The sequence below is a fragment of the Neomonachus schauinslandi genome, chromosome 2, assembly GCF_002201575.2.
Source record: "Neomonachus schauinslandi chromosome 2, ASM220157v2, whole genome shotgun sequence".
In the NCBI taxonomy this organism is placed as follows: domain Eukaryota; kingdom Metazoa; phylum Chordata; class Mammalia; order Carnivora; family Phocidae; genus Neomonachus; species Neomonachus schauinslandi.
This window is the reverse complement of record NC_058404.1, coordinates 154578230-154590328: the sequence shown is the minus strand read 5'-3', so window position 1 is coordinate 154590328 and position 12099 is coordinate 154578230. Positions and strand designations below refer to the sequence as shown.

Below are 12099 nucleotides of genomic sequence, written 5' to 3'. Positions count from 1 at the left end.
CCCACTGCCCCTCCCCCTGGTCACTCTCAATTAAGTAAATCTTTAAGGAAAAAAAGGAAAAACAACAATGCCAAAAGTTATAAAAGTTAGGTCTGAAAAGGCACGGCTTTATGAACATATAGTTCCTATTTACATATTGAAATGTAGTAATATACAACATTCTGGATAAGTGTTTATTTGGGAGCATAGGAGATAAAGGGAATTGGACCTTGACAATTTTAAACTGAGACTCAGCAAGGGAAATTGTGTTGCCCATGACGTACTTCTAGTAAATGGCAGTGTAAAGACTCACATCTGTATCTAAAGAAACACAATCCTAATTTTTGTTTTCTGTTGTGTCTTGTTGTCTCTCTTAAAAAAGGAAGTATGGGTAGAAAACAAGCTGAAAAGTTAAAGGTGAGGAAGAATGAAGCATACATTAAGTAAACTGGTGGGGAGCAAAGGCCTTGGGGACTGTAATGTTAATAATTATATGGGTTCATGTATCATATATCTTTTAGTATATTCCGAGGTAATTTTATAATAAATGTAACTGAAGTGGATTTTATCCTCACCACTGCTGTTTAAAGTTGGGGAAAGTGATTTTGGAGTTTCATTGCCTTATTGCTTTTATTTTTGAACCTAAGAGGTAGCTCTATAAATTCTCATGTACACGTTTATAAAAGGCCAATAAATGGTTAAAAACAGTTACTAAAATTTTGTAGGCAGTATGATTTAAGAAATTAGGGCAATAGCTTTGCCTAAGTATTGGATATTCAGAGACTCAAGTTATCTATCATAAATTACAGTTCAGAAATATGAATTGGAGATAGTCATTTTAATTAGGAAGATACACTTGGAAATGGAGTAATTTTTTAAAGGTAATTTGCTTGGTGTTTTACTGATTGCTTGAATTTATTTACCACACAGACGTCACAATAAAATAGGTATTATGGGGTAGTTTTTAATTAGAGATAATGGCTTGTAGAGCTGAAGTGATGAATCATTTTATCCATATATTGGCTTAAGTGGCTTTAGTGAAAGATGATCCCATCGACAGCTTCGGAGTATCCTAACTGAATGCTTTGTCTTCTGAAACACAACAAAATCTGTCTAACATTTCAGTTTATATTCAAAAGCTTGACATCAACAGTGAGATACAAAGATAATCAAAATATTAACATATCTTTGGAAACAAACAGGTAATTTTGCCTTTCATCATAACTGAAGCACTTTATAAATTAATAGAAAAATAAGTTATATGGCTACATATTTCTAAATGTAAATGGGATTGGAAGGGAATCAACCAGGCTTTTCAAATTTATGAGCGTGAGTGCAATAGTCTCGTTGATGAGATGGCTTCACAGGTATGAAGGATATGTCATTCAGAAGGACACATTGATTCGCATTAGTTCCTTTCTGTTTGTTTGCATTTAATTATGTCCTAAAAGGATTGGTATAGAGAATAAAATATACATGAACTAGCACTTCTGATTTATAAAATATACCAATGACATTTCAATTTAGAGTACAACCTCTGTAGGGAGAATAAGACTGTACATGCAACCTGCATTAACAATATTGATTCAAATGAAAATTTATTCCTATTTCCCATTCTTTTAGCCAAGTTATTTTATTCTTACTGAAATGTACATTTTAACAATGCTTGTACTTAAAACCCGCAATCAATAAAACTGAGATATGAAAATAAATACAACTTGAGAAATTTATATACTTAATTTCATTCTTTGTTCATTCCTTATAAAGGTGGTATTTCTCAATGTCCCTTAGATAATACAGAATTAAGAAATTGGATTTAACACTAACTCACTATGCATATTAAGATTTTTCTTGTGAATGTACCCCATATCTGATATGTTGATGTCAGAATGTATTTCACTGAGTATTTTGATACTAAGGATAGCAGAGGTTTAGTGCCAACATTAGAACCACGAGCTCAGGAAAGCCTCCAGGTGCTGTTAAAATGATGATGAGTCTTAAACAGTTGTTTCAAACTTAGTGTCTTTCCTGTTCAAATAATCATTGATTGCTAATATCCATTCTCCTTCCATAAGTCTTGGCCTTTTCCCAAAAGTTTGAGATGCCAGTGTAAGATAAACTGGCCGACTAATTTTAAATCACTTGTCATTATAATCATTATTATCACCACTTGTAACCAAAGAAAAGAGATGAATTGGGATGCAGCCTCTGTATAGTTTCTGTCAATTTAATTTTAAACAGTCTGCCTTGGTGAGGAATCTGAGGTAAATTGTATGGACCGTGAAATAGGATCTTTAAGATGCTTTAAGCAATCCCTCTATAAAACAAGACCAATAGATGTGAGGGCCATCTGACATCAGCATCTGTCCCCCTTCCCCACACTTGCTGCTCTCACTGGATAGTAGGCACCCTTTCCTTTGTCAGGGGAAGTGGTTGTCTTTTCAGAGGCCAAACGCTCAATAGAAGATGGGCTCCTGACATAGAGGACAGCTGTTTTTTAGGAGTACTCAGTCATAGGTAACAGACCAGTTTGCTACCACTTCTAACAAGTTCCATTGACCTCAGACCGTTCTAAAGTTTGGTGTGTTGCACAGAGACCAAACCTAAATATCAACAGAATGAACTGGAATATGACAGATTTCTGTTGTAAAATCATCATATCAAAAATGATTAGGGGAGGGGGGTGGGGGGATGGGTTAGCCCGGTGATGGGTAATAAAGAGGGCACGTACTGAGTGGAGCCCTGGGTGTTATATGCAAACAGTGAATCATGGAGCACTACATCCAAAACTAATGATGTAATGTATGGTGATTAACATAACATAATAAAATTTTTAAAAAATGGAATAAAATGAAAGCAAGAAAATCTGAAAAGACAGATTAATATTAAATGTTCCTCAGGCTGGAAGGCATTTTAAGTCACAGTATTGATGTCAATAATACCTTATAATGTACTTGTCTAATAGAGTCTTATAATATTTTAAAAATAACTTAAGCCCTTAATAAAATAATATCAAATACCTTCTGTCCTAGTGACTATGGGTAAGTTAATAATTTTTTTTCTTTTTTTTTTCAGTGTTTATTTTTTTAAAAATTTTTTTTAAAGATTTTATTTATTTATTTGACAGAGAGAGACACAGCGAGAGAGGGAACACAAGCAGGGGGAGTGGGAGAGGGAGAAGTAGACTCCCCGCTGAGCAGGGAGCCCGATGTGGGGCTCGATCCCAGGACCCTGGGATCATGACCTGAGCCGAAGGCAGACGCTTAATGACTGAGCCACCCAGGCGCCCCTCAAGTCAGTGTTTTACTTGGTAAACATGTCTGAGACCATGCATCCCTGGATGCTAAGCACCATGGCGGACAGGGCTAGAAAGGTAACAGCTTTATTTTGAGCAGGGGGCAAAGATAAGGCAGCACTTTACAGCTACATTGTAACTAGATCCTGCATCAATAATTTTTTTTTCTGCTGTAGTTTTCTTATAATTAAAAAGGAGATAATAGTACCTACTTCATAGTTTTGTTATGGTGATTGAGTCAATATATGTTGAGTGTTCAGAAGGGTTCTAGCACAGAGTAAGTTAAATATTTGCTATTATTTTTTAATCATTAATAATAGCAAAGTGAACCTACTGGGCTTTCTTGGAGCCTTTTGTAGAATCCCTTGCTTTGTTTGACATACGTAAGTCATCGATTTTTCCCCTGAAGAATTAGTGCCAGACTAAGTTCTTGATACTGGATTATTTCAAAATATAATTGAAATTGTGCTGCCACATTTATGATTCTGTGAATGTCATACATTTTTATTTGTCAGAATTCTAAAGATAAAAACATTGACTCTTTTCACTTAAGTTATTATGTCATATTAATCTGGTTGTGACTGTTTTGCCATGAAATATTTCTTCTATGCTCATCCATTCTTTTTTTAAAAATTTTTTATTGTTATGTTAATCACCATACATTACATCATTAGTTTTGATGTAGTGTTCCATGATTTTTAATGCATTTTATAATCTATATATTGCCCATCATGCAAATAAGAGTATAAGGCAGGCTTTAACTTTCAAAAGGCAAGAGAAACCTGATAAGTAACAAGTACATTGGACTCTCTCCTAATCCTAAATTAGTGTTGTAAGTGTCTCAATAATTATGATACTTTTCTTACTTAAACTTGGTGTTTTTGCTGTTTCTGGTGCTTCATTTAGGCATATAGTTAATAATTGCTTAAAGTTCAGCATAAAGATATGCTACAAACCAATAGTCCTTATAATGGCTATTTTAACATTTAGAAATAGAAGTTCTCAAGCAAACTGTGTAGAATAGAGAAATGAAATGATTATTTTACTGCATTCTAATGATGCCTGTTTTTCATTATAATGCTATTTAGTGTCTCATGTGTATTTGTTTCATTTTATTCTGGACTCATTTTATACGAAAACTGCAGCACCTGCATTATTCCCTTCCCAGTTGTCAGCCCACAATAGATTGCTCATCACTTAGGAGGAATTTAATCAAGCTTTGTTAAATATATCAATAAATACACATTATATAAGATGTTTAGATACTGTATTACATGGTGAAGTGTTTACAAAGGCATGACTTTTGATAATTTGTAGTTTCATGATTGTGCATATTTTTTAAATTTTCTATTAGGCCACCTCTTCTCCCTATGTTGCAAAGTATGATGGATAATTTCCAGTCTCATCTTCCTTAAGTCTCAGTGGTATTCAAAGTATTGAATGTCTCACTTCTTCCTGAATTCTCCTCCTTTTTTAATGTAATGAACCAAATTATGTCTCTTATATTTCCTTTTCAGTTGGAGACAATGCCATGTGATTTTCCTCCTCTATCTATTAGTAAATACTGAGTTCACTCTTTTGGTTTTCTATCCTACTTGACCTCTTTTTTTTTTTTAAGATTTTATTTATTTATTTGACAGAGAGAGGCAGCGAGAACAGGAACACAAGTAGGGGGAGTGGGAGAGGGAGAAGCAGGCTTCCCGCTGAGCAGGGAGCCCGATGTTGGACTCGATCCCAGGACCCTGGGATCATGACCTGAGCCGAAGGCAGACGCTTAAGGACTGAGCCACCCAGGCGCCCCTATCCTACTTGACCTCTTAACATTCCTTTTCTGTAAATACTGACTTTATGCCCCTGACTCACAAATTTACGGACTTTTCTTTATCGCCAGACTCCTATATTCAGCTGCCTACTTGACATCTCAACTTGGATGACTCCTAGGCTTCTCAAAGTTAATATTTTAAAAAGATTTTTTAAAAAAAAGATTTTATTTACTTATTTGAGAGAGAGCGAGAGAAAGCATGAGCAGGGGAAGGGGCAGAGGGAGATGGAAAAGCAGACTTCCTGGTGAGCAGGGAGCCAGATGCAGGGCTTGATCCCAGGCAGTCACTTAACCAACTGAGCCACCCAGGCACCCCTTAAAAATATTTTTTAAAATCTCTCTCTGCCTTCTGGAACTGTTCTACTTACCAGGCTGCCCTATATTATTAAATAAGACTTTCATCCTGCCAACAACTTTTGAATTATTCTTGACATCTCTGTCTTCCCCCAGAAGCTACTATTACATCAGGTCCTGATAATCAGACCAAAATATGTCTCAGATGGATCCAGTGTTCATTTTATTCCTAAATACTGTTGACTTCGTACATGCCCCACCTAGTTTTCTGATTTAGTCACCTTACTAGAATGCCAGCTTCTTAAGAGCAGGGATTAGATATGTTTGGGTTCTTGTCATTTTTTAAGTGATAGATCAGTATGTGGCTCACAGTAGGTGTCAGAAGATATTTCAGGAATGAATGGGTTGATTGGGGTTTCCTGGAGGAGCTTCTTTTATAATCACTGATAAACGATACCTTGATAATGGTTGGATGATTTGCTGGCAAATCCTGTGCTAATTGACCCTGATATTATTTGTGGAAAATTCAGATGACCTTTTTAATGAAATCTTTCTTCAACTTTGACACTATGGTAAGTTTTGGTAGAAAGAGTCATGATTTAGATCAAAGCAGTGTTGCAAGTACAATGTGTATATATTTTCTTTTTTTAAGATTTTATTTATTTATTTGACAGAGAGAGACAGCGAGAGAGGGAATGCAAGCAGGGGAGTGGGAGAGGGAGAAGCAGGCTTCCCGCTGAGCAGGGAGCCCTATGCAGGGCTCAATCCCAGGACCCTGGGATCATGACTGAGCCACCCAGGCGCCCCAAATGTGTATATATTTCTTTAATTCCAAATACATGTTATCTAACTATGAAATTCAATGTATTCAAATAGTAATAAAATGAAATGGTATTCTGATTTTAGTCCTTTGTTTCTGAAGTCAGAATAGATAATGGACACACATAGTATAGTTTTTTTCTATAAAACTATGAATGAAAGCTTAATGATTATTGTGAATCCTGCTTTTTAAAACTGTTCTCAAATTTGGGATGTAATAATTTTGAATCAAGAATAGTACTTTATACTACTGCTTTTAATGAATATTTAGCTTCTTATTCATTAAGTTCAAAATTAACTAACGTTCATCAGCTATGCCAGTTTTAGAGTTTTTGGTTAGAGCTGATTTTAAAACATTCAGCTTGGTTTAACTGATATAAATTGTAAAAATTTGAGACTTGTAAAATAAAATATGTACATATCATCACTATAATTTTTGAAACCAAATGCACTTTGCAAATATTTTCACATATTAATGAATATTTTATAAAATTGATTCATACAGTAGTATGGCCATTGAGCTTTAAAAATATCAGTTTTTAGGAGATAGTTTTCAAACATTAAATTGTAGAACATAGAATTCATAATTCCGTTCATTATAGATGATGTTGAAGTAAAAGCAAAGTAAATCACAATTTTATTTTTAGTTGTTTTTAAAGATTTATTTACTTGAAAGAGAGAGAAAAAGCATATGCAAGCAGGGGGAGGGACAAAAGGAAAGAAAATCAAGCAGACTCCCCGCTGATTGTGGACCCTGACAATGCAGGGCTGGATCCCATGACCCTGAGATTATAAGCTGAGCCAAAGTCAAGAGTCTGAGGCTCAACCAACTGAACCACCTAAGTACCGCTAACCCACATTTTTAATGTCAGAACAATTTTATTTTGTTATATTTCTTGAAAATATTTTATGAGTAATACATATGGTTATATGTGATTATTATAATATTTTGGTGAATCTTTAGGATTTGACCATTTAAATTTGATATCCTTTACACAAATACAACTATTGTTTTTTTATGGAGGCTGTAGTCCATAAAATTAATATTCAGTCATTGACTTTGCCATTTATTTAGTTTTCTTTCATGATTCAAGTATTTTTCATTGTTTTAAAAGGAGTTCATCCTTACTAATAAGAAAGAAAACTAACAGCAAACAGAGAGAGTAAAAAGTAGAGGTCCCTTTGTAATCTTCTGCTTAAATTTCAACTCCTACCAGACATTTATGAATTCTTCATAAATATCTTCAGTTTTCCACATCAATATATTTCTTGATGAATGTGTATGTGCCCATTTTCAATGTGAAAATGGAAAGGTTTGTTCAGGTTTTTATATATAGACTTGACAAGTTATTTTGTCTGTATTCTATTGTCTATATACTGTCTCATTCTAAAATATGTATTAATTTAATTCTCACCATCTCCTCTGATCAATGCATAATCCACATGTTTATCTCTTACCCAGACATCTGTTTTAGCCTCTTGTCCGGTCTTCTACTTCTTCTGTTGTCCCCTGACAGTCCATTCTCTATAAAATGGCCCGTGAAATCATCCCGAAAGGTAAAACAAATCTCATCACTTCCCTGCTTTGAACTTTCAAATTAGAAATAACTAATTAGGGGTAATAAGAAGAATAGCTAATTAGTTATTTTGGGGGGGTCCAAATTAAAGTTATCATTGGGATATTAATCTTCATTGTGTCAGTTTTATTTTTAAGTAGTCACTTTTGTAGTAGTCACCATTACAAAATAATTAATAATAATAATTTTTAATATTAGACTATGTCAGATATTTCTAGGAATATTTCAGGATTCATATTAAAATGACACTGGACCATTTAATATTCCTTTCCATGTTTACCCAACCAAGAGCATTGCCTGTGTATTACAGATTTCCCATTGCAGGCTATTCTTACGTCTAAACTGTTCTCTTATATGTCTGTCTGTCAGCAGTTTGTATATTGTAAAATGTTAAGAGTCTATTCTTGGGCCATTTATTTTTAAAGAGGTTGTAAAACATTGTTTACATAGAATATAGGAAATACCTTTGCTAGATCAAAACAATTCAGTCCTAGGCAAGATTAGGTGAGAAAGGGACACCTGGGTGGCTCAGTCGGTTAAGCGTCTGCTTCCACTCAGGTCATGATCCCGGGATCCTGTGATCGAGTCCCGCATCTGGGTCGTTGCTCAGCAGGGAGCCTGCTTCTCCCTCTGCCTGCTGCTCCCCCTGCTGTACTCTCTCTCTTTCTCTCTCTGATAAATAAAATCTTAAAAAAAGTTCAAGAAGTATTTGAAAATATTCTTATTTACATTTATGACATTCTCATATGAAAAAAATGTACTTTATATCAGCTTACACATGGATAGGGATCTATATCAGCTTCATAGTATTTGTTTTTCTTTATGAGTGCCTCAATTTTAATAAGGACATGGAAATCAAGTGTTGTGTCCATATATGTGTTATGTGTGTATTCATTCATGTGCATCTGATTGTCTGGTAATGTGTAAACTTATATTCCACGGTTTTCCATGTATAGTGATGAATATACATACTCTTTTAATTATTGGAAGTTGGTGCTAAGTCAGTTAAGTGAGGGAGTTATTTTTTTAGGAACTTATAATAGATACAGTCTGTCAGATTGAGACAAAATGAGAGAATGTGTCTCATTTTATGAACATTTTCATCCTTTCTAGTCCTAGTGTGTTTTCTTATCTCTACTCATCACCTTTCTTCTGTTTCTCTTCTCAAGTGATTTTTAATCTTATTTTTCTTAAAAAACAAAACAAAAAAACCCCAGCCTCTCAATTTTATATAATCTAGCATATTTAAAGATATGTAGAAAAAATTAAATTAGTTCCTAATACAAGATATACATAAATTAGGAAAAGAAAATATACATAAATTTGAACTTTGCATAATAAACATTTTTTTAATATAAATTACTTAAAAAATTGAATTAGTATTTAAATGTTTAGAGACCTGGGGTACACTGAATAACTTCATTAGTATGAAAGGACAAAAAGAATTCATTTCATTTTACATGTAATCAAGAGTAAGAGATGATGGGTACTGAGTTAAGTTTATGGTTTCAAAAGTGTGTTGCTCATATATAATGTAATACTCTTGTCAGTATTGGTTAGTAGATCCTCTTTAGCTTCTTGGTCTTAGCAGCTTCAGAATTTATTATTTGTTGTTTGGAAGAATTAAAGGTGACAACTCTAAATCATTTTTTGCTTCTCTTTAAAATATTTCCAAATTTTATTTATGGAATAAAAGTTTATGGACGTGGAATTTGATCAGCACCCCACCCTAAAAAGACAGTGATCAGTGTCCAAGGTCACTTGTCATGTGGATAAGCCTATTCTGATTCTTATGAGTTCATTTCCTTATGCAGTCCATGAATCAGTTACTGATGTCACTTTGTTTTCTGTATTCATACTTGTGATGTACATCTAGCTGGGCAGTTTCTTCTCTCAATGAGGACATGGTTCAGTTGATCATGGTTGATTTGGGAAGAGTGACTTAAAGAGTGATTTAAATATGTAATACTTGGCATTGAAGAGAGAGATGTAGGCTGGAGACAGGGATTGATTAGCATATATAGAAAATAGAAAAAATGTGTGATTGCTTGAAATTTCCAGGATCCTTGAACTTGACAGATCTTTAGCACTTACCAACTTTGTTTCTCTCTCTCTCTCTCTTTTTTTTGTACTTGACATCCTGAGACTTATTTATTGTATAGCTAAAGTCTGTACCTGTTAATCCTCTTCACCTATTTCACCCATCCTCTTAAGCCCCATCCTGTTAATTTCTTTTTAATCTATAAATATCTGAAGATTACAAGTAATACTGGACCAAATAATTTTTACAGGAACATAAAAATCAGAAAACAGAAGACGGTTTTATAAAAATATTGTTACATATGAATATAGAAACATCATGGTAGAGGTAAAGAAAGTAATGGCCAGTACATCACTGATCCCAAACTAAAATGTTGGTATGTTATAATTAAATTTTTTTCAATGATTTGAAAAGGTGAGTATATTCTCATATAAAACATGCAACATATTAAATGTTTTAAAAATGTTTGGGACATGTTAAAAGTGTGAAGACATCCTAAAAAATATCCATTACCTCTTTGTGATGGCTAACTTTATTCAATAGTAGTGTTTAATATAGCATAATGTTACTGGTGATAAAGCCATAAGTGTTTTCCTGTCACTGATAATAAATTTGACAGCTCCTTTTCCCTGTACCCTAACCTACTCATCTCATCAGACATGTTGTCTTATCTATGGAATCGGTAACCATTTTATATGTGTGCTTTCCTCTTGCCACTGCTATTTGAGCTTACATTAAAGCTGTTACCTTCTAATTGTTATAAATGTTCTCTTCCGCTTTTAAACTGCATACTAGTCTCAGAATCTTCTTTGTAAAATATCACTTTCATCAGATCATTCTTCTCAGAAATATTAAATTACTTAATGGATGCAGATAAAAATCCACGAACAAGTTTCTTCTCAAGCAAACCTCCTTTCGGTATAGGCTTCCCCTCCTAGAAGGGACCACCTCAGATAAGCTTGTTCCAGACAGTTCATGCTCTTTTTCCTGCCTGGAACTCTCGTCATCCTCCTCCCTCCCTTGCCAACACTTGCTCTCATTCAGGGTCCACCTCATATCCCTCTTCTCGACTGGATATTAGTGACACTTTTCTTGGAATTCTTGTGATGCACATTTGTATATGGAACCTAATTGTTAACATTGTTAGTAGATTTCCAAGATTGACTTCTTAGGCCTGTGTAACTTGTTTTCCCTAGTTACCTGGAAAACTCCACAGGGACTGGTATCATATTTTGTACTTCTCGGAATTCCTTATACCCAACATTGTGTTACTCATTGTCTTTCTGCAAGCATTTTTTGATGGAATGATAAGGCAAATGTGTTCCCAGTGAGGTGATGAATATGAATATGACAGAGTGGAAAGAAGTTATGAATATTTTAATATCCCTCTTAGGAATTTGTATGCTAAAATGCATATAAAAATATAAAACTGTAGGTATTGGAATCACTCTGTCACTTTCACATTAATCTATTTAATTTCCTTCATAGTACTAAGTATTATCAGAAAAGAGTCTATTATCTGTCTTTCTATTATGTAGCATTTTTGTCTATTTGATACATAGGCTAGGCTCCATAGCATACTTGTTTGTCTTCACAACTATGTCCTCAGCATCAGCATAGTACTTAGAACTTAATAAATATTAGTTAAATTAATTAATTAGCTAAGCAAAAACATGTGATGTTAAAACCCCAAGATGAGGCCTACAGGTTATGTTACTCTCACTGGGTTTTAAATTAAAGGAATCATACTGAGCTAGAAATTGTATAGCAAAATCAAAATACTTGTGAAAATATCAGTATTTTGTAATATTCTGTTCAATTAAAATTTTCTGATCTGGACTGCATCTGATAAGGAAGCTTCTCTGTAAATCTATTTGACATGTATTAACTCTGAGGTCACTATACTTAGAAATTATTGAAAGAAATTATTGAAAGAAATTATTGAAAATAGACCTTAGGAGGTTGAAAGACAGTGTTTGATAAGAGCAACAATGTATTCTTAGCTTACACTTTTGTCAAGATCTAGTCTCAAGTAATGTTTGAGATGACCCTTATAAATCAGAGGTGACATTCTTCTTGCTAAGGAAACAGATATAAATATATTGGATGAATTTTTATTTTAAATAGCTTTCTTGTTTATCTTGAAAAAATGACCCTTAGAAGTATAAATGTCAGAAAAGTATTTTACCTTTCTCGTTTCTCCTACACTCATCCTTTACCTTTCACCCCTTTTCTTACTTCATCACCTCTTTCACCCTTGCACAACATACAT

General features: G+C 33.9%; 1 non-coding gene across 1 annotated transcript; it reads right to left on the bottom strand.

Moving 5' to 3' along the window:
• Positions 1-3295: 3295 nt before the first annotated feature.
• Positions 3296-3426, bottom strand: LOC123324232. The gene has a single exon (XR_006539712.1). It is a non-coding gene; the product is annotated as a small nucleolar RNA SNORA63 (small nucleolar RNA).
• Between the last annotated feature and the right edge of the window lie 8673 nt (positions 3427-12099).